Genomic DNA, 24,605 nt, shown 5'->3' with positions numbered 1-24,605 from the left:
TATTGATGTTCAAATTATCCCAGTTTTGGCCAGTTAGACCATTCCAATTGGCTCTATTACCCATTCAATGTAATCCCATCAGTTTTGATAGATTCCTTGCATTCTGGTTCAGATTTAATGGACAGCTTTTACCTCTTTTCTTCATAGACCTGAGATAGCTATTTCTCCAAGGAGCCCATTTTTTGTGGGGAATTCTATGTGGATATCACAATATGGGAATATATTACAATTCTGTGTGGATATTGTAATTACTACATGTTCTTCTAATTAAAGAGTTTTCATAGCTTATAGGCAATAAAATAGATAATATATATAATTTTAGGAAAAAATGGTTGTTCATACTATTTCCCGAGATTTTATTTAACTTGTATGATATTACATTTGTATTTATCTATTTTTTCTTATGCTGAAATATTGTTTCTCAATGGCAGTAGGTTAATTTTTGCTTTGCTATACCTATTGTAGATAGATGATTAATTTGTTTCTATTTATTTATTTTTACTTTATAAATTTTGCGTGCAGCAAAATTCACCATTTTGGGTGCACAGTTACATAAATTTGTACACGGGCATAGATTCTTTTGGCCATCACCCCAAGGAGGATACAGAATGATTCTAACACCCCAAAGAATTCCCTTGTTTGTATTCAAACCTGTTCCTCACCCCTAAACATTTCTCGGGGATATTTACTACTGAACTGATGATCTTACATGTGAATTACTGCTATATTTTACGTCCCCACCTGTTGGGTTTGTGAAGGTACTTTGATATCTATGTTTTGTTTAAATGTTCTTAAGGCTTTTTTTTTTAAGTTTTTTGGTGTTTTTTGTTTGTTAGTTTAAAAGGAAGTTAAGAATATTCAAATAATATGCCTTTACCACTCTCTTATACCTATTTGAATACCAACTGTGTCCCACTGAAATGACCTTCACTAAAGTTAGTTATAATGTGGCTAAATTGTTTGAGAATGTGTAGTTTTCTCTGAGTCTATAAAAAAAAATCCATAGCATTTATATGGTTCCCAATTGTGCCAAACCTCATGCCAGGGACTTAAGTATAATACCTCATTTAATTTTCCTAATTAGCCTTTGAATTTAGCCATACTACCACACTTTTTTTTTCTTTTTTTAGAGAGAGAGAAGAAGAGGGAGAGCACAAGTGAGGGAGAGGGGCAGAGACAGAATCTTAAGCAGACTCCATGCCCACGTGGGGCTGGATCTCCTGACCATGAGATCAAGACCTGAGCCAAAATCAAGAGTCGGACGATCAACTGACAGAGCCACCCAGGTGCCCCAATATTATCACACTTATTAACGCTAGCAAACACAGTCTTGAAAAGGTTAAATAATTAACTGAGTTACATAGCTGTGGAATGTAGCAGCCCCAGTCATAGTGATCTGTTAATATCTTTCTCATACCCTCCCTAGAGCACATTCTGTGAGGTCGAGTTAAAATCTAAACTACATCTCTGGTTGGAGAATAAAAATCACTGACTTCAATTTAGAAGAAAAAAAAAGTCAATAAGCAGTTTGTAAGCATGTTTTGAGATGATTATTTGCATATTAAAACTTTGATTCAGTGGATGGTGACCTATATTTAAAATGCCACCTATATAGGGAAATTGCCCTAAAAATTATCCAAACAAAACAAAACAAAACCAGATAAATATGATTAGTCCTGAGAAGCCCTAATCATAAGTGATGGACATTACATCATTGTTGGGGATGAGAGTTGGCTGGGAGGAACTAACTACGAAGGCCACCAGGGAACTTTCTGGGGGAAATGAAGATATTCCAGAATTTGATGATAGTGGTAATCTCAGGAATGTAACAGAATGTATACATTTGTCCAACATCATTGAACCATCCACTTAATATCTGAATTTTATTAAGGGCAAATTATACCAAAGTATTTGTGATCCTCTACCTAAAGACAGAATATAGCTAGAATTTCTACCAACATAAAGGCCAGTGGAACTACACAGAAAATGAAAACTGAGTCTGTTGGAAATGACAGAGGATATTGTTCTTCTTGAAATGATTTGAATTACCATAAATCCTCAACCATTTTTGGAACTCTTCTAATTAAGAGAAAAATGAGAGAGGAAATTCATAACTTGAATGGATTTTGGAATAAAATAAAAGTAATAAAAAATAGGTAATTTTTTTGCAAAATTGCCTTAAAGTGATATAAAATACAAATAAAATTTTAAACAAGCATGTAAGTAAACTGCATAAATTAAACATGAGTTATGATAATATGAGTAATAAAATAAATATAGTTAATTTTAAAATAGGCAAAACTGATGATTTAATGGGAATATTTAATTTACTCTTAAAAGAAATAGATAATCTGATATATAAAATTTTTAAAAAAATCAAGAATTAAAAATGCTATTCTGAATCATACAATTTTATTGGAAATTTCATTTCAAATTTTTTTTAATGTTTATTTGTGTTTGAGACACACACACACACACACACACACACACACACCGCAAGCTGGGGAAGGACAAGGAGAGATGGAGACACAGAATCTGAAACAGGCTCCAAGCTGTCAGCACAGAGCCCAACGCATGGCTCTAACTTCGAATTGGAAAGATCATGACCTGAGCCGAAGTCGGACGCTTAACCAACTGAGCCACCCAGGTGCCCCTGGAAATTTCATTTCAAACATTTAAGGAGTAATTACTTTTTTTGTATTCCTGAATATAGAAAATACAGAAAGATTACTAATTCACATCATGATGACAAAATAAACATTCCTTATTTCAATGTAGATACAAAATATAAAAATCAGTAATATCAAAATAAAAATATAAACAGGTTTTCTGATAGAAATACAATTTGGTGATGTTATAAAATTTATCAATATAATATAGCTTGCAAATATATTTAAGTTTTGCAATAAGCATCCAAAGCCTCTAATTCTAAGAATTTATATTAAGGACAGGAAATAGAGGGTCTGGCTAATATTTGGTAACAATTATTTTCATTCATTTTATTTAAAAAGAGAAGTTTCAGTTCTCATATAATTGTAGGGCAACTTGTACAAGGTTGATCCTACCATGAAGATCATTACACTCTAGACAAAATGTACAAAGGTACACACACACACACACACACACACACAAAGTATTTGAAGGTACTGGAGGATGAAGAAAAGCAAATATAACCTGGAGGGATTTTTGTCCTTTGAAAAAGAAACTTCAATGGGTGAGATATTTACTTGCATAGCTTTTCCCCAAGGAAATTCTCCTGTTCAAATGATGCAGCATATCAAACATTTAAGCAGAAAACATCAGTCTTAGAGGCTTTGGACTGCAGAAGACAGAGTTCCAGTTTGCCCAAGAGGCTAGAAAAAAATGAGGGACATCTCAGCAAGGAGGGAGCCACAATAGGAAGTGTTCACAAAACTACTTATAAACTCCCCCCCCCCCGAATTTTGGCTGCCCCATGGATTGGGCAGGAGAAGGGGAGAGTCCAAGAAATCTGGTGTAATACACCAGCTGGAAAGCTAAAAAACTGTTACCATTCTCAGAAAAAATAGATATGGCAGCTTGAATGCTGCCAAGTTGGAGTGCCTTGGTCAAGATCATGATTTGCATTGAAACATCACAAGGGCCATGCTACAGGAGTGAAGACTAGCCCTAACACAATACGAAAATCAAGCCTCCCAGAACTCCAGGTTATAAACCAGTATGCTAACGGTTCAACAGAACAAAAAATCAACACTGTTTAAAGAAAGATAATAGATTAAAGGCATCTATCACGTCCAATATGAAGTAAAATTTAGAGGATGTACAAAACAGAAAAAAAAGTGACATGAACAAAAGTGTCTGTACAAACAGACACTGAGATGACCTAGATTTTGAAATGAGCAGATAAAGAAGCTATAATAGATTTATTCAAAGACAAAAGAAAAATGATTATAATGAGTTAACCAGTGAAGACCTATCAGGAGAAATGGAAACTATAAAAAGGATCCCAATAGAAATCTAGTGTTAAATGTGTGGTGTCATATTTTTAAGTTCCAAAGGTGAGCATAATCAACAAGAGACTGGAGAGAGTGGAATTGATTGCTTAGCAGAATTGTCAAAGGCTGAACAATAGACAATATATGATACAAGAGACCAAAATAAGTTTGCAATAAAAATTTCAGTTACTGTGTTCTAACTTGCATGTGATTTGTGGTCCAGAGGAGAAAAGAAAATGGGGCAGAAGACATAATTCAGGAAACAATAGTTGAAACCTTCACAAATTTGGCGAAAAACAATACACAGATGCAGAAAGCCCTGCAAACCCAAGCAGGATAAATGCAATGAATACCACAAAGAGGCATCTCATATTCAAACTGCTGGAAACAGAGGATGAAAGGAAAATTGTAAACACAGCTGGAAAAAAAACAATACTTTAGACAAAAGGCAAGAAAAGTATGCATGATGTCTGGCTTCTTGAAACAATCACTCCTAGACAATGGAATGACATACTGAAGATATAAAGAAAAAATACTCAATACATAATTCTATATTTAGCAAAAAAAGAAAAGACAAGAAATTTAAAATACAGATGTGATCAGGCAAATAAAATCTAAGATATAGACAACAGACGAGTTAAAAAAAAGTCCTGAAGGAAGACATTCAGAATGAAAGGAAATGGTATCAGAGGAAACTCAGATGGAAGAGAATTAGTAATTAAAAATATGTGAATAAATATAAAAAATCATATTCTGCTTTCTGAGTTTCTTTAAAAAGTAGATTTTTTTTAATGCTTATTTATTTTTGAGACAGAGACAGAGCATGAACAGGGGAGGGGCAGAGAGAGGGGGAGACACAGAATCTGAAACAGGCTCCAGGCTCTGAGCTGTCAGCACAGAGCCTGACGCAGGGCTCGAACTCATGGACCGTGAGATCATGACGTGAGCTGAAGTCAGACGCCCAACCGAACAAGCCACCCAGGCGCCCCTAAAAAGTAGATTTTTAATGCAAAGATTATACCATTGCATTTGTAAGATTTATATGACAACAATAGCAAAAAGAATGTAGAAAAAAATAAATGCACCATTGTAAAGTTCTTACTTTGTGCATGAAACAGCCAAATATTAATTCTAGGAAGACCATGAAAAGTTAATGTGTATTATCAACCCTCCATGAACTATTATAGTAAAAAATGCACATCTAAAATGTCAGAGGGATTCAAAGTAAATTTTAAAAACAGAATTAATAAAAAAAAAAGTTTGTAGAAGAAGGAAGAAAGGAATATCAAGAGAAACAATAAGGGCAGAGATCAATGAAAGAAAAGAACCTGTCAGCCACACCACCAGATTCCAGGAAGGCACCAAAATGATCAACACAAAGGGAAAGAGAAGAGGCACCTGCTATATGTTCTCTAGACCTTTTAGGAAACAGGGAGTTGTTCCTTTGGAAACATATGTGTGAATCAACAAGAAAGATGATATTGTAGACATCAAAGGAAGGGACACTGTTCAAAATGCAGAGCCCCACAAATGTAACCAGGGCAAAACTGGAAGAGTCTACGGTATTACCCAGCATGCTCTTGGCATTGTCGTAAGCCAGCAAGTTAAGGGCAAGATTCTTGTCAAGAGAAATCATGTACATATTGAACAGATTAAGCACCTGAATAGCCACGATAGCTTCCTGAAGCATGTGAAGGAAAGTGACCAGAAAAAAAAGGAAGCCAAAGAGAAAGGTATTTGGGTTCAGCTGAAGTGTCAGCCTGGCCCACCCAGAGAAGCACACTTTGTCAGAACCAATGGAAAGGAGCCTGAGCTGCTGGAGCCCATTGCCTATGAATTCATGGCATGATAAGTGTAAAAAATAAAATACCTTAAGACTGTTAAAAAAAAAAGAAAGTGATAATAATAATAATAAAAAATAAAAGTGAGAGAAATATTTTAAGTTACTAATTTTATAACTGAAAAAGGGATATCACTACAAATCCTTATTAAAGCAAAGCAAAATAATAAATAGGAAATCTCATGAACTTTATGCTGTAAATTTTACTACTTAGACAATTGGTTCTAAAGGACGGACACTATTGCCATCCAGGGCACATTTGATAATGTCTCTGGAGACATATTTAGTTGTCACATGGGAAAGGATCAATAGTATTAATGACATCTGATAGTTGAGGTCAGAGATGCCACTAAATGTCCTATATGTACAGAACAGTCCCCTACAACAAATAATTATCCAGGTCAAAACATTAATGGTGCTGAAGTTAAGAAACCCTGACATAGATGAAATAGGTAAATCCCACAGAGAACACAGCTGGTCAAACCTGATTCAATAGTAAATAGAAAAACCTGAATATTTGGAAGTCTAATATTGAACGTAATTCATAATCAAAGCCCTTCCTACTCACAAAGGTAGAGGCCCAGGGGGTTTTATTGTTAGTTTCTATAACATATGTAAGGAAGAAATAATATCTCATACTAACTTTCTCAAAATTAGGCAGGAAGAAACACAGCTTGACTAGTTTAATGAAGGTACTATAATGCTGATAATAAACCTGATACAGTCATTGCAAGAAAAGAGAATGAAACACCCATATCCCTCATGAATATAGAAGCAAGCATCCCAAAATAAATACCTAACGGTATATAAAAAATACATTGTGATCACATGAGTTTGTGTCGGTGGTGCAAAGTTGGTTTAACATTAGAAAATCAATCAATGAAATGTATCATATTAGCAGAATAAAGGTGAAAACCAAATATAAATACATATTGAGAGAGAATTTGACAAAATCCAATACCTATTTATTACAAAAAAAAATGCCTAGTATAACAAATGGACATTCACAAAAATCCTACGGATTGCATTACACTTAATGGTAAAAAAAAATGTGTGCTTTCTCCCCAACATTTTTTTTTTAATTTTTTTTCAACGTTTTTTATTTATTTTTGGGACAGAGAGAGACAGAGCATGAACGGGGGAGGGGCAGAGAGAGAGGGAGACACAGAATCGGAAACAGGCTCCAGGCTCCGAGCCATCAGCCCAGAGCCTGACGCGGGGCTCGAACTCACGGACCGCGAGATCGTGACCTGGCTGAAGTCGGACGCTTAACCGACTGCGCCACCCAGGCGCCCCTCTCCCCAACATTTTAAGATGACAAGATTATCTGCTCTAGCTAATTTATTAAACATAGTCTTGTAGGTCATAAGCAGTAAAATAAGTCAAGATAATGTCCTAAAATTTACTAAGTTTGGAAAACAAGCAGGGGAGCTTTTTTTTTTTTTCACAGATGATATAATTATATAGAAAATTACTTTAAAAACTATGAAAATAAAGCTACTTTAAAACTAAAATGAATTTGGGGCTCCTGGGTGGCTCAATGGGTTAAGTATCTGACTTGATTTTGGCTCAGGTCATTATCTCACAGTTCAGGAGTTTGAGCCCCACATTAAGCTCTGCATTGACAGCACAGAACCTGCTTGGGATCCTCTCTCTCCCTCTCTCTCTCTCTGTCCCCCCCCCTCTCATGCTCTCTCTCTCTCTCTTTCTCTCAAAATAAATTAATAAACATTAAAAAACCCTAAAATGAATACTACAAAGTCGCCACATACAAGGATGATATAAAAAACTGTGTTTTTATATTTAAGAGGCAAACCATTGGAAAATGACATTTGAAAACAATTTATTTTTTTAACGCATTAAAAGAAACGTAAAATAGTTAGGCATGCACTTAACAAGAGACTTGTAAGACCTCTACACAAAAACTAATTAATTTTACTAAGAGAAACTAAGGATAACCTAAACATAAGAATACATGTCATGCTAATTATATTGTTAAGAAGTTGCTTCTCTTCAAATTGATATTTAAGGGAAACTAATTACAATCAAAGTCTCTGCAGAGCTTTTGGTAGAAATGGACCAGCTGCTTCTAGGAAATCTAGGAAAGCCAATATGATCTTAAACATTAAAAAAAGATTTGGAGGCATTAATTATCTTATTTAAAGACTTACGGTAGGCAGCAATATTTATGACATGTAGTAATGAAATAAGTGCAGCCATGTATCAATGCAACAGAAATAGGAACGTGAAATAGACTTACATTCATGGGATCATTTGATTTTTTTCCAAGGTTCCAAGGCAATCTGATGGGGAAAAGGAAGTTCTAAAGTAAGGCTGAAATGAAAATCTTAACCTCCATCTCTGATATATCTAAGAAACAAGGTAATAGTTGTTTTAAATATTCTTCTCTAGGGGTGCCTGGGTGGCTCATTCAGTTAAGCATCCAACTCTTGGTTTCAGCTCAGGCCTTGATCTCACATTCATGAGTTCAAGCCCCGCATTGGGCTCCATGCTGACAGTGCAGAGCCTACTTGGGATTCTGTCTCTCCCTCTCTCTCAGCCCCTCCCATGTGTGCGCGCTCTCTCTCTCTCTCTCTCAAAATAAATAAATAAACTTAAAAAATATTCTTCTTGGGGCACTTGGGTGGCTTAGTTGGTTAAGCATCTGACTCTTGATTTCAGCTCAGATCATGTTCTTACAGTTCACAGGTTCAAGCTCTGTCAGTACAGAGTCCGCTTGGGATTCTCTCTCTCGTCTCTCTCTGCCCCTCCCCTTTTCGTGCTTGCTCTCTCTTAAAATAAATAAATAAACATTTAAAAATAATTCTATAAATATATATGGATTTCATGTACACATATGTTCAATTTACAAATCTATTAAACTTAACTATTATTAGCAAAATATGGCTACATTCACAGGAGAAAAATTCCTACTTCCACGTCAGGGAAATATGTAATAAGCAATAGAAGAGCATCATTTTTTTTTTGTGATAAGGAGATATGCCTTAATAAGCAACAAAAACCACACTGTTTTGAAGACATCAGAGAGCTGTAGAGGCAAAGAAGAACTAAAATTTTGTGGGACAAAGAACCGTTTTCAACTTCGCTGAGATTGACAGAATTGTTTCCTCCAGGTCTTTGCTTAGTCTGAGTATGGACTCATATTTGGGGTTGGCCCATCAAATATCTACTGAAGGAAATCCGTTACCTTGCAGTGATGCACCTGTTCTGAAGCATGACTGTGGTGATGGATACGGCAACCGACAGAGTGCATAATAGGTTATACTACCGTCAACTTTGGGTTGAGATATGGGACTGCAGTTGCTCTGTTAAAACCACAGCTACCTTTCTCCAGTCTGTTTCTCTGTCTCCAACTCCTACCCACCACTAATTTGTCCTCCACGTCTCTAATTTTGTCATAATATTTTTCCTTTATAATTTTTATAACACTAACATTTGCCTTTTATACCATGAAGAAACACAAAATTTAATAAAATCTTATGCTGTGAACTTTGTGTTTTTTTTTTTCTTGGCCTGGGCTAGCATACTAGTATTTCATAAATTACTGTACTCGATGTACTCCTCTAGTTTACCCCATGTACTATGAGTATTGCCATCCTCACCTATAGATTCAACTACTACCAGGTTCTGAAAATTTCCATAATTATACCTTTACCTGCACATTTTCATCTGAGGTCCAGACTGTTTACCACATACCCTGATGGATTTCTTCACAGATATTGTGAAGGCAACTTTCCAAAATGGAAACCATCATCTATCCTCTCTCCTTTGCTCTTCTCTTAAACACCCCATTTTTGACAGATTTATACAGTCTAAGGTCTTTATATCCAAGTACATGCTTCCAACTACAATTAGAGGCCCGGATTTCCTTCAGTTTTAAATATGTCACCAACTGGAGAGTGGCTATAGGTCTAATGTCTATTTTCTCCCATTATCATTAATCTTTTCCACCATATTGAGGAAAAAGCTCTAATTCATCTGTGGCAAGTCTTTTATTTTACTACTATTTTCTATACCTAGGTTTCTCATTTATGAAATATCTCTATTAAGAATTCTTACAAGATGGAAACAAAATTCATGCATCTACTGAAATGGCATCTAGAAATGCATTGCCTTGCCCTGATATGTAAGGTTTTGGCTGGGATTACTATACCTTCCATTAGCTTTAAGACATTTAACTCAAATGCATTGGACGACTTGTTTCATCATGGGCCTTCAATCCTCTGCTGACTTTAGCCTCACCTTTTCTTACGTTTTAAACATTTTACACAAGGAGGGATATGGGTGCTTAACAAAACTGCTTTGTGTTCGGCAATTTCAAGAGAATTCTAAATGACAAGGCACCCTGAGACCTCTGAGTGCAGAGAAGAGGAGTTTGGGGAGGGAGACTTTCCAATACTATCCCTTGATATTGAGCATTGATAAATCAAGGACATTAAATATAAAATGTGAGAAAATGAATCATTTTAATAGGCTGAAATGTTTGGAGAAATCTGAGAAACTGAAAATTGAGAATTCCTATGGGGTAGATATGCCTTGAGGAATACTGGGATCCATAATTATGTCATTAAATATTCTTTTAAAGAAAAATCAAACCCTGTCTTTTGTATAGACAAGAAAGAAGTCATGATAAGTAATGGAAGTAAGTACTTATATTAACTTTTGCATATAATATTTAAAAACAATATTAAATTAATTTTAAAGAGAAAAAAATTGAATTGTTTTTAAAGTTATCTAATAGCAACTGTATAGTAATTAGATTGGCTGGGAACATTTTCTACAAATTAAGAAAAATATTAAATTCTGTCCTTCTATATGGAAGAGAAAAAAGCTTATTCAGAATTTGAACAAACAGTGGAGAATAAAAAAAGTGTATTTGAAAAAAATAGCTCAATAGAAATTAGCATGTCTGCCATACTGATATAATTACCAATAATTTTTGAAATAATTTACTTTGTTATCTTTAAAATTACTGTTATATCCATTACATTCCTTTATATTTGAAACAATTAAGACAGCAAATATTGGCAGTGCCTTTCTTTGTCTAAAATAGTCAAATTGTTGCTAAATCTCTATAATTATTTTTTTTATGAGCTGTTAGGAAGGATGGTCAAATTGTTGGACTAGTATGCCTGATTTATTGGAAAGAAGCAGGTTTGAGCATATTCAAGTTCTATCCTACACTACTATTGCTAAAACTTATAATTGCTTTAATTTTAGATGTTCAAAATGTTTAAAAACATTTCTTCTTCACATTACATTTATTTTCTAATCATCTTTATCCTAATTTAATATAATAATGCTTTAATCTATATAGAAATAACCATGTATATATAGGGAAGCACGCAAAAATAACAAAAATAAATGTACTTCATGATCAACTTTATGTACATTATGTGTTTACATGCAGAGAGTGTTTGCATGAAATATGAAATAGCAAAGCGATTGAAAGCTCTTGTCAGAGAGACCAGGGTTTGAATTCTGCCTTTGCCACTTGAGAACTGTGTGGTCTTAATAAATTTAATTTACTGAGCAACCACTTTGTAAAATGTGGATAATACTGATATTTACCTTTGTTATTATCATGGAATTTCAATCTATCTTAAGACAAGTAATACCAACACACACACACACACACACACACACACACACACACACATTGAGAGTATGATTTACTATGATGAAAATGAGGTTGCTGAGAGGAAAAAAATAAGAATATCTAATTTGGATTGACTGGTCAGGGAATTTTCTGTGAGGAAGTCGCATTTATATGTTTGTTATCTTATGATTGCTATTATTTTTTAAAAAGCTTATTTATGTATTTTGAGAGTGAGAAAGAGAGGGAGAAGAGTGGGAGGGGCAGAGAGAGAGTGAGAAAGAGAATCCCAAGCAGACTCCACACTGTCAGCGCAGAGCCCAATGTAGGGCTCCAATGCAAGAATCATGAGATCATGACCAAGGTTGAAACCAAGAGTCAGATGCTTAACAGATTGAACCACCCAGGGGCCTCTGTGATTGCTATTATTAATGAAAATTAGATCTAGTTCCTGGGATGTCACAGTATATATCAAAAGACATTAAAATGTTTTTTTTTAAAGGAATTTTGGTCAAGTTTTTAAAATAAAAAATCCTCAGAATGATCTGCTTATAATGGGGTATAAAATGTATTCCTTTATGCTTTCTCTGTCATGGGTCATGAAGAAGTCAAAAATTTCCAAACCCAGTTGCATTATATACCGTTCTCATGTCCCAACCAGAGTATCTGTTCTTAAACATACCTTAATAAAAAAATTAGTGTAAATTGAAGATACCTAATGGAAGAACTGTTGGGTGATAGTAAGGATTTGTATATAATTTCAAATGAGAGTCAGTTATAGAAATTGGAGATATTTAACTTAGAAAAGAGAAAATTTGAGGCAAATTCTGTAATTGCTGGAAAGATTTGAAGAGCTAGCACATCAAAAAGCAGGTATACATATTCCCTAAAGCTCAGATTTCAAAAACAGGTCTGAAAAATTTAAATTATAAAGCAGAGAAATTTGGTTTATTATTAGGAAAATATCACTAATAAATAAGCAGTCTGGAAATTGAATGGACTGTCTTGCAAAAACAGCAAATGCCCTGCCATCATAGATTTTCAACCTGAAGACACATATTGCCATAAAAACTATCTAGTTTAAAATAACATAGAAGAAACACATACTTTGTGCAGAAAGTACACGACTTCTAAAATAACTCTCGGGTGGCCTATGCCTTCAATGACATTATGCTATCTTTATTTTTCGTCTCCATTCTGTCACCAAATCTTCTTTTTGTCTAATGTTTATTTTTGAGAGAGAGAGAAAGAGATAGAGTGTGAGTGGGGGAGGAGCAGAGAGAGAGAGGGAGACATAGAATGCAAAGCAATCTCCGGGCTTTGAGCTGAGCTGTCAGCACAGAGCGCTACGTGGGGCTCGAACCCACAAACAGTGAGATGATGACCTGAGCCGAAGTTGGACGCTTAACCGACTGAGCCACCCAGGCACCCTGATCACCAAATCCTCTTAATTGTATCTATACAGTACCTAATGTTTTCCCTTTCTCTTTCATGAAAGTATATTATGAAAAAGTGTTAAAAACGTGGCATACAGATGAAAAGAGAATATATGCCAAAGATTTACTTAACTTATTAATCAGGAAATTTGGCTGAATGGTAAAGTTGGTTCAAAACAGAACTCAAAAAAGCAGATTTTATATATACCACCAGAAAAGGAACACTAAAACAAGTGTGCAAATCTAGAGACAAAATGATTAACGTCTTGCATGGCAATAAACTAACTTTGGGGTTTTATTTTTACTGGACAGAGAAAATTTGTACCTCAAGTAGACAAAAACTACACATGATCCCATAACTTTATAGAGTCTATATTCTAATCAATAGTAAATATCAGGTCAAACAAGTATACATGACCCTAGATAATTAAACAGCTCTAATAGTCCTCGGGTGGGCCTGTTAGACGATGTTCCACTATAATATTAAGGATTTACAATACTTCTTGTGCTGTAATTATAGGTTTTGGATGTTTTAACATTTTCATTTCCCAATATAACTCTTATACTCTGTATCATTTATCATGACAAATTTCATTGGAAAATAGTCATCTTTTAGTGTTCACACCGAGATCCGTCATGCTCAAGACTAATTTTCATTTCATCTTTCTTTGAATTTATTTTTCTCTGAACATCTAAAGTATATATTGTTGACACTACATCAATCAATTATATATTGTCAAATATTCATTCAGCAGTTTCGTTTTCCTTTGTTAATGTAACATATAAACAAAATGAAAATAAAACCCTCATCTTTTGCTTGACAATTTTGATGTACATGGGAAAACCTGATAACAGAAGCAAGAAATAAGTCGACAGAGTGCATCTAAAATAATTTTTTAATTCTTTTTAATGTTTATTTATTTTTTAGAGAGAGAGAATGACAGAGCACGAACAGGGGAGAGGCAGAGAGAGAGGGAGACAGAGAATCTGAAGCACGATCCAGGCTCTGAGCTGTCAGCACAGAACCTGATGCGGGGCTCGAACTCACAAACCGTGAGATCATGACCTGAGTCGAAGTCAGATACTTAATTGACTGACCCGCCCAGGCACTCATAAAGTAGTTTCCTTTTTTTTTTAAGGTTTTTATTTTTATTTTTGAGATAGGGAGAGAGAGAGGGAAAGAGAGAGACAAAGCGTGAGCAGGGGAGGGGCAGAGAGAGAGGGAGACAGAATCTGAAGCAGGCTCCAAGCTCTGAGCTGTCAGCACAGAGCCTGACGCGGGGTTCAAACTCACAGACTGTGAGATCATGACCTGAGCCAAATTCAGACTGAGCTACCCAGGCGCCCCAGTAATTTCTTAATGCAAAACTGAAACAAGAACATTGTCATTTTTGGTGCTAATAATATTACTATAAAAATGTCAATAATCAATTTTCTCTGGAAGACAGAGTTCAGCAAAGCTGAAATTATCTGTGTCAATACTATTTAAGATAAATCACAAAGTTTCAAACTCCATTGTTTAGAAGTCAGTTTTGATCTACACATTTCTGCCACGTAGTCAGCCAATAATACCATGGCTAATAATACCATGGTCCAGATTTTCTCCCCACCTTCCCCACCACCTAGCCTCAAGAGATGTAATATTCTAGCTAGAGAAGAGAAAATAGAAGGCAGAGCCACAGGACAATTTTTCACTCTTATGAAAAAATACTGTTTAATTTGAGGAAACAAGATTTATTAGATAATAAGAAATAACACCATGTGGGTATTGGAGAGAGTATACCCTTGGTGCAGACAGACACTGGGAGGTTGAAACTTGTGGGACAATATCTGCTTGAAGATGCATAAAACACTCTAAATTCAAATTAAGAGAATCATAAAATTTCCTTAAATATTATCAGGGAAATTAACAACAAACAGCAAAGAGTGCTGAGCTAATTGATCATAACTTCCAATTTTTTTTAAGTTTTTATATACAGATATTTGCATGAACTAACTTGTAAATGCACTGTTTTTCTATTTTCAAAAACATGATAAAACACTTATTGCATTCAGCAAAAACAGCAGCGTAGATCAGATTCCACAAATGGTTATGCAGCAATCAGGTCCTCAAAGGAGGCAAAGGTTCTTTTGAGATCTCTGTTCCGGGACCTTCTCATGTAAGATTCATTCTCAGTCTGATCTTCTCGGGGTTACAAAATGGGTAAAATTCCAGTCTTCAAATTCAGCTTGAGGATGATAATCAAAAGAATGAAGGGGATATATCTCCTGCTATGTTACTTTGTTTGTAAAATTATCCCTCGAATCCCAAATAGACTCCCAACCATATCTTACAGCACAGTTCTAGATCGCGTGTATATTTATTTTATTAAAAAAAAAACTTTAATAGAAGTATAAAATGAATGCAGTTTTGTGTTTAAAGTTCACTAATATTTATTATCATTCTTTACGACTTTACATATGTGTATACCAAGATAATCGACATCCAAATAAAGAAAAAGCAATATCAAGCAAATACGATTTTCTTTGATGCATCTGAGCCAAAACCCTCCTGAGAAGCAACCAATATTCGGACTTTTAACACCTTTAGTTTTGCCTGTATTTAACTTGTACGAAATCATAACAATTATTCTTTTTTATACTTCATTTCCTTCGCTCAACATTTTATCAATAAGACTCAGCCATGTTACCGCATATAACAGTAATCGGGTATTCATAATGCTGTGTGATATACGATTTTGCAAATATACCACAAAATATAAATTGCGTTGCTCTTGGACCTTTTATTTCCGTTTGGGCTATAATAATGAATAAAGCATTAGTATTACTTTTGTTTTAGCATTTCAACTGTCTTTTATAGAATTATGTTAAATGAGGAGAAAAAAAGTCTTATATTTACCTGCATAGTTGCCATTTGTGGTCCTCATTATTCCTTTGGGCAGATTGGAACTTGTACTGTCATTTCCCTTCAGTTTGAACAATTTCTTCTATTACTTATAGTGTAGGTTTGCTGGTGACTAGTTCCTTTGACTTCGATTTGTCTGTAGAAAGCTTTACTTCACCTTCATTTTGGAAGGATATTTTCACCGGGCAGAGAATAACAGGCTGAAAGTGTTTTTGTTTTTTCTGACATTTTTGTTTGCCGCGCTTAGTTTCTACCAAGATGTCAGAGGATATTCTTATCTTTTTGTTTTCCCTTATATTTACTTTGTCTGTTCTGTCTGCATTTATGTTCTTCACGTTACTGCTGGTTTTCAGAAATGTGATTTTGATGAGTTTGTGTGGGGGTTTCTTTGGGTTTCTTGCTGGGGCATAGTTGAGTTTCTCAGTTCTATAGGCTTATAATTTTCATTATTTTTTTTTAAAAGTATTTCTTGTTTCTCCAAATGTCACCTTTTTCGGAAACATATGTTAGACTACTTGATGCTGCCTCATAGGTGACTAAGACTTGGCTAATGATTTTTCAGACTTCTTTATTTCTGTACTTCAGTTTCAGTCATTTCTATTGCTGGGTCTCAAAGTTCACTTTTGTAGTGTCTAAACTGCTGTAGTATCTAAACTATTCAATGCAGTTTTACTTTGGATATTGTACATTTCAAAATAACTCCACTTGGTCTTCTTAATGGTCTACGATTCCCTCATTATTTTCACATTGTCTCTTAAATCCTTGAGGATATTTATTACAGTTGTTTCAAAAAAAATTTCCCCCCCAAATTCTATCATTACTGTTGATTACCTATTGATTACATTTCCTCATGATTTAGATCACATTTCGCTCTGCTGCCTCTGTCCAGTTTTTTTTTTTTTTCCACAGTGAATGCTGAACAATAGGTACGCTATGTTGTCGAGTGTCTGTATTTTATTATTTGTCTTTAAAGAGTATTGTTCTGGCAGATAATTGTGTAACAGTTAAGTCAGCTTGGTACATTCAAGGCATGGTTTTATACTTAGTTAGATGCTTCTATAGCAGCCATTACCCTGAGGATTATTTAATATTATTCTTCAAGAGCTGAATGTACTGAATGTCCTGGGTATTCAATGAAGTTTCTCAATTATAGCTGCTAAGAACTTGAACATCTCCTTCAGGCTACAGATCCCCAGCAATGGTTCTTTTTCTGGCTTCATGGAACGTCACCCTACCTGTGAGTAGCTTTGAATTCTGGAAAGTCTCAAGGGTCCCCCTACTGAAATTTGTAAAGCTCTTTCTCTGCTTAGCTCCCTCCTTTCCAGCTGCCAACCCCACCCCCAATTTGATTTTTGTCTCCTTAACTCAGTGAGACTGTCATGCTCCACTGGATCTTTTCTGTTATATCATCAGAAATGCCTCAGGTCAGAAAGTTAGGAATATTATAGAGTTCCCTTAGTTTTTGCTGTTGTTGTTGTTGTCTCAGAAGTAACTTTCACCACCTGCTAGCTCTCCCTGAAAAGAGTTGTTTCATATACTTTGTCCAGTTTTCTATTTCACTGAAAGCTACACTCTTTAGCAGCTGTTTTAAAATCCTTGTTTGCTAACTCTAAAATCTGGCTTAGCTCTAAGTCTGCTCTTATGACTTCTTCTCTCAATTGCCATTCACATTTGTCTGCATCTTAGCATATTTCATAATTTTGGGGCTGTACGATGGCTATTATGTACAAAGGAACCATGAAGACTGAAAATAATATTTCCATCCCGGGAAGAATACGCCATTCCTCCCCCCCCCTCCCCCCCACCTAGTTTGGCATCTAGTTGGAATACCTCAATCCAAACACAGAGTGGACTGGTTTGAGGCTGAGTGGAAAATAAAGTTAGGCTTTGTCTACATATTTTCCAGTAATCTGGAGGACAAAATCTACCATGGGCTTGTTTAACCTTCCACTTAGCCTAATTATCTTTTTCAAGTGCCACGACACTGGGGGCAATCTCATGCCTTTTAGGTCCTGCCTTCCAGACTCCTGTAATGTTCAAGCTTGCAGAAGATTTTCCTTGGGGTAAAGCAGCCATGTGCTAGTGTATACACTTGATTCTGACCCATCATAACAGCCTATTCATGAAAAGCTCTTTTGTGCTAAAGATTCTCAGAGTGTTGCCATTAGGGGAAACTGAGTAAAGGTTGCATGAAATCTCTCTGCATTACTTGTGACAATGAAGTATAAACTTAACAATTATCCCATAATAAGAAGTTTAATTTTAAAAAAGTATGTATAATATATAGATAAGGAATATTTAAATATCTTACAAACTTATTTATATGTGATAAAATATATGTCACAAATAAATATACCACATATAAAAGTATATAAATATATGCCACAAATAAATGACTACATATGCATTCAAACACATTTACCCTTAAGCTTTTTTCTATGAATGTCTGCCTTGATGAGCTAATGATTTAAACACTATACATTCCTTTTCATTGGGCCACTGTCCCTGTGTACCATTCTTTGCACTGGAATAGAACTTAATATTTTAAAAAATAAACAAAAAATATTTAAATGAATGTGGAATTTATATGTATCAGTAAATATTATGTAAATACCCAATAAATGATGCTTGTATTATTCATCTTTTTTGAATTGAACAAGTTTCTAAAATTATAATGACAATAATCAATTTTCATTGAGAAATTAAAATAAAAATTCATGAGTTCACAATACTGAGAGATTAGAAACTCAAATTGCTAACAGAAACATAATCTATGTGCTTGTTAACAATATACTACATATGGTAGTTATAATGTGAATACAAATACCACAGAAATCTGGGCCAGATTTAAAAAAAAAAATACAACTAGTCCTAAGTAGGCCAGGCTCAGGTTTAATTCACATATTAACCTTTTTTTTTCTTCCATCATCCTCTTATTTATTTTAACTATATATGTAAGCCCCCTAACTCCTTCCCAGTAAAATATGACAGTCATCCAATGGACAACTAAAATCTGTGCTACCCCCTAACTACGAGAGCACGCCAGGGTCTCCTGCCTTTATTATCTCACTTTGTTAACAGCTTGGTTTCTTTGGTATCTTAAATATCCTCTATTCTGCTGTAGCAGGTGCTAAATGGCAAACTTTTTTTCATGACAAATGTGTTGACTGATGCTAATAGATGGTGTTCATGAAAGCATTTAAGGACCAGCAGGGCATAGGGACTTCCCAATATGGATATTATGCATAATGTGAAAGACTTATATAAGGAACCCGTATCCTGTGGCTAGAAACCTGTGGCATCAATGGTACCAGCTAATTATCAGCCTTGGAAATAAGGATACTGCTTATTGTTTACTATTTTCCAGGTTTCAATACATGTGCATTGTTATTCTTCCTGAGAGTACTGGCATTTCAACAAAGATTGTACAACTATGTCATATCTTTACCAGGGAGAAGTACAACTGCCTGATATTAGGAACAATTCTTTGGGCAAGTGTGCCTTTTAACACTCCTCAAATCACTCTCTATAAATGGTTCCTACTCTGTTAAATTCAAAGTAATGGTCCTCAACTCCTTGGCCTCATACCAGAATATTCCTGAGCTATGACTGGGCTACAGATTTAACTAATTGTATCAGAACTCTTGGGGGTGTGAGTAAGGCATCAATAATTTTAAAGCTCCCCCAAGTAAGTCCATGATGCATTAGAAGTTGAAAAACTGTTCTAAGCTGCCTCTTTACTGTTCTAAACTGCTTCTGGGAGCTCATTTCTAGACATTTAGGATATTTTCTTAGAAACCTGTGATAAACTTATTTTTCAGATATATTCCTTTCCTCTAGTTGATTCATATCTCTAGAATTTTTTACTTACCAAGGTTTTGTCTATATTGTTTTGCGCGTGTGTGTGTGTACGTGTGTGTGTGTGTGTGTGTGTGCACACGCTAAGATGTTTTTATAGGTTTTCCACAGGTGATCACTTACACAAAATTAAAAACCATATGTTTGGTTAATCACTTATTCATATTCTTCTTTATCTCCTGGTCCACCACATACAATGTGCGTACATATTTTAGAGATTTAGTTGATTCCATAAACTTTATAATCTCTTCTACTTGATCTCTTTTAGTTACAGATCAGACATTGGTTTTGTTGACTATTCACATGTTAAGAAAATTCCAGGGTTTGGGGGAGAATCCTCCTCCAGGCCAGCATTTCCTACAATACATAAGAAAAGAATTAGAAAACCTGGCACAGGGGCACCTGGGTGGCTCAGTCAGTTAAGCGGCCAACTTCGGCTCAGGTCATGATCTCACGGTCCGTGAGTTCAAGCCCCGCGTCGGGCTCTGTGCTGACAGCTCAGAGCCTGGAGCCTGTTTCAGATTCTGTGTCTCCCTCTCTCTCTGCCCCTCCCCTGTTCATGCTCTGTCTCTGTCTCAAAAATGAATAAATGTTAAAAAAAATTAAAGAAAAAAAGAAAGGAAAACCTGGCACAAGGTCGTGAGTGTGATTCAGGGGGAGTCTTCCCCAAAATACAATCTTGGAAATGAATCCACTCTAGATCCTTCATATATTATGGACTATGATTCTCTAATTTCCTTGTATTTTTCCTCCCTACTTCCTGCTAAACTACAATTTTATTACCGTCAATTTCATGGAGTTTTCTCATTATGCTGATTGGATTTCTTTTCCTCTTACTTCAGATATCCGTAGTCTTAGAATATCCTTAATTCATGATTACTTTTAATTTCCAAAACAGTGATTTCTCTTAGGTCTTATGGTGAGGAAACTATACTTTATGCAGTGACTCTTGATGTGTTTGAAAGATTACAGGTTTCCTAAAGATTCTGATTCAATTCCAAGGGATGTGGAGACCATGCTCAAGGAGAGACAATGTTTAGTGGGAAATACTGATTGGCAGTAGCAAAGCTGAGAACAGGTACGGGTGAAAAGGAGCTAGTTTCTGACTTTTTTAAAGGACAGGCATTTAATTATCATGTCACCAGTCAAGTTGCTTTTAGTTTTTTCTTCCATTGTCTGTAGTTCAATAACTTCTCAAGGGAAGATTCCTCCACCTTTGGAATTTCCCTGAGTGATGAGGTAGATGTTTTGTGCTTTATCTTATGTGCTTCACAACATAGTGTTAAAAATTTAGCAAGATAATCCATTCGATGCAAAAAGCACAACGTACTGTCTGATGATGATTGTCTGAGCTCTGGACATCAGTCTTCTGTCTGTATTTTCAAAGCCCTGATGCTGGCATACAACGTACCATGGTGCTATCACATTTCTGTATGGCTTGCTAGCAAAGGCACTGACTGTCTTTTTTGTCAAGACTATGTTTTCAAGGATGTTTGTATAGCAAACAGCCTTTGGAGATATTGTGTCTATGTCCACAGCCAAGGGCGGATTTGTTTACTGTTCAGTATAATGTCAGTGTAAAAATAATGTCTCCCTGTGGGGCAAAGGGCAAGTTTGTTTACAGTCCACTATAAACTCAGGGTTTCTCTTTTATAATGCAGCCCACTGCATGTGCAGGTGTCACCTGGCCCTCTTTACCTCACCCTATGGGAACTGGAGGTCAGGGAAGCTACACATGATGATTTTCTGGTCATCGCTATTAATGAGTAACAAACTACCCTCTGTCTCTGACCCAGGAAGCTCACTTGTGTGGAAATCTCCAGGTCCTTGCTGAATTGTATATAAAGTTTATTCTAAAAAATTTACTTTAATGCTTTTAATGATTCTAATAGTCCTGGATAAACCACATTAGGTGAATTTAAGAGAACAAGTATTTCCTGGAATATGCCATATATTAAAAATGCATTTAACTATAAATGAAACATAGGTCTGGATTCAAGTATGGATGTTCAGAGAAAGTAAAACAGGTGCAGGGGATAATTATAGTATGAAGCTGCTTTAAGAAATACTATAAAATACTTATACTGAAATAAAATAGAAGTTCAAAGGGATTATTTCCTTTTTGAAGGAAATGAGCAAAGGTACACAGATGGTCTATAATGGATAGGCACTGGTCAGGATGTTATAAATATTTGCAAGATAATTGGATATATCTGCCAAAAATGAATTCATTTTTCTTCCACTTCTCTTTATCTTCTTCTCCCCCGCCCCCCACCGTCCTTGTTCATCTTCAGATTTCAACATCCAGTGTGTAATGGTAAGGGTGTAACATTTGTAATATTAAGGCAATGATCTTTCTGGACTTAAGAATGTTTGGTGAAGCGTCAGACCGACTTACTTCAACTCTGATAATCTTGATTATCAACAAAAACGTGCTTCCTTTGTTTCAAATGCATGCCCATGGCCATGTAAATCTGTAATTTAGTGAAAGACTGCTTTTTCCACTGAGGTTGTTAATAAACTAAAACCTGAAAAATTCTATGCTCAGAGCATTGCAAATTCTTTTTTATTACATAGGTTTTATTTTATTGTTTGGTATTATAAGTATGTGACTCTCAAAGTAAAAATCCATGTGTAATCATTTATTTTTGTAGCTATATTATTTACACTGTGACTAGACCAGGCAGGTGCTTAAAAATACTTAGATAAGGCAAGAAATACAATCATCAAAGCAACTTTGGGCACATATTTCACTAAGGAGTTCATTTACTGAAGAAGAAGAACAACAACAAAAACTTTAAATGATTGTTTTGGCAAAAAAACAAACACGAAAATATCTGAAATTCTGATGGGAAACAGAAAGCCACAGTTGAAGTATTCAATTCATCATCCAGCTGACTTTGGTAACTACATAGCACACATGTGGTAACATACAAAGCACTAAAGAGCATCTGGGCTCTAGAGCCATGCTCTCTCACTCCACTGACCTGCTGGATGACCTACTGAAGTCATGACTTACTGAAGAGGCATCATATATAACAGTCCACAGCAGAGCGAATGCAGTCTGCCAGAGTCTAACCCCAGCTCTAGTGCTTATTAGTTTTGTGGCCTGAGAAAGTCATACTACCTCTCCAAGCCTCATTTACCTCACCTACTATAAGAACTTCCTCACAGGGGCTCCTGGGTGGCTCAGTCAGTTAACCATCCAACTTTGGCTCAGGTCACGATCTCATGGTTCGTGAGTTGGAGCCCCACTCAAGCTCTCTGCTGTCAGGCGGGAACCTGCTTCACATCCTCTGTCCCCCTCTCTTTGTCACTCCCCTACTCGTGTCCTCCCTCTCTCCCTCTCCTTCTCCCTGAAATAACTAAACATTAAAAAATATTATAAAATAGGGGCGCCTGGGTGGCGCAGTCGGTTAAGCGTCCGACTTCAGCCAGGTCACGATCTCGCGGTCCGTGAGTTCGAGCCCCGCGTCAGGCTCTGGGCTGATGGCTCGGAGCCTGGAGCCTGTTTCCGATTCTGTGTCTCCCTCTCTCTCTGCCCCTCCCCCGTTCATGCTCTGTCTCTCTCTGTCCCAAAAATAAATAAAAAATGTTGAAAAAAAATTAAAAAAAAATATTATAAAATAAAATGAATATAAAAGATCTTACTCATAATGCTATACGAAATAATATATGGAAACTTCTTTGCAGACTCTCTAGGACATAGAATAACGTTTGGTATATATTAGCTGCTATAATTAGCCATTAACAAGATATTCTGTGTGTATGCTAAACACATGGCCTTTCCCTTCAAACATACTTACTTCCAAAAGAATATTTCAACTTGAAGAGGATAAAAGATGTATGTGCAATGCTAAAGATTGTCTCATAAATATTAAAGGATTGGTTAAAACGGTATATCTAGTTTTGCTAATGCTATATGAGCTATAATTTCTACATTTCCAGTCTTTTATGCATATGAATGCATGTGATAATTCTTTCCTTGATATAAAGATATTCATTTAGTGTGCCTGCAAATACTGATCATTCAGTGGTGTTCAATTTATGGAGAGCTCCCTTCACAATTTCTTTTATACATCTGCTTTCATTCTTCAGGTGGCTGGCCTTATGGATAATATATCATACACCATGCATCCCTATAATTGTTGGATGGCCTGGTTCACCAACAATTCAAATCAAGATAATGCAGTCTAAGAGTTAAGAGAATGAATTGATTTGATGGTGCTCTATTAAATCAATTTAGGCTACCATAAAAGTAGCTGTAAAAGAAATTTCAGTACTTTATGGTTGCTGGAATTCTATGACCAGTATCTCTTGAGAAGCTTCCTCTAGATCAATATATAAATCTGAGTGGTATTCCAAATTTTGTTTCTGCCACTTTCAACTTAGAGGCCATGGGCTTGCTTTCAGTTAAAATCCAATAGAATAAAAAAGCTTCCCTATAAAGGATTCTCAAGGAATGCACCTTCTGAAGAACTGAGGCATTTGGTTCTAGTGTATGTCATTGTAGCAGGTGTTCAATAAAACTTTTCTGAATTATTCTGTTTACATTCCTATCCACAAATGACAGCATTTAACTATAGACGTAATGGACTGCAGTAAGCTAGGCTCCAAATTCAAATGCCAACATGGTCTAGGACAGTAATGTACATGATTCTTTCTTTCTTTCTTTCTTTCTTTTTTTAACTAGATGATTTGGAGATTTTTTTTTACTAGATTCTTTTTTTTTTTTTAATTTTTTTTTCAACGTTTTTTATTTATTTTTGGGACAGAGAGAGACAGAGCATGAACGGGGGAGGGGCAGAGAGAGAGGGAGACACAGAATCGGAAACAGGCTCCAGGCTCCGAGCCATCAGCCCAGAGCCTGACGCGGGGCTCGAACTCACGGACCGCGAGATCGTGACCTGGCTGAAGTCGGACGCTTAACCGACTGCGCCACCCAGGCGCCCCATTTACTAGATTCTTTGAAGAA

General features: G+C 35.7%; 1 pseudogene; it reads left to right on the top strand.

Annotated features, from left to right (window-relative positions):
- The first annotated feature begins 5,225 nt into the window (after positions 1-5,225).
- LOC125937372 (60S ribosomal protein L21-like) lies at positions 5,226-5,823 on the top strand (annotated as a pseudogene).
- Positions 5,824-24,605: the final 18,782 nt, after the last annotated feature.

The sequence above is a fragment of the Panthera uncia genome, assembly GCF_023721935.1.
Source record: "Panthera uncia isolate 11264 chromosome A3 unlocalized genomic scaffold, Puncia_PCG_1.0 HiC_scaffold_12, whole genome shotgun sequence".
Taxonomy (NCBI): domain Eukaryota; kingdom Metazoa; phylum Chordata; class Mammalia; order Carnivora; family Felidae; genus Panthera; species Panthera uncia.
This window is presented reverse-complemented; position numbering and strand designations above follow the sequence as displayed.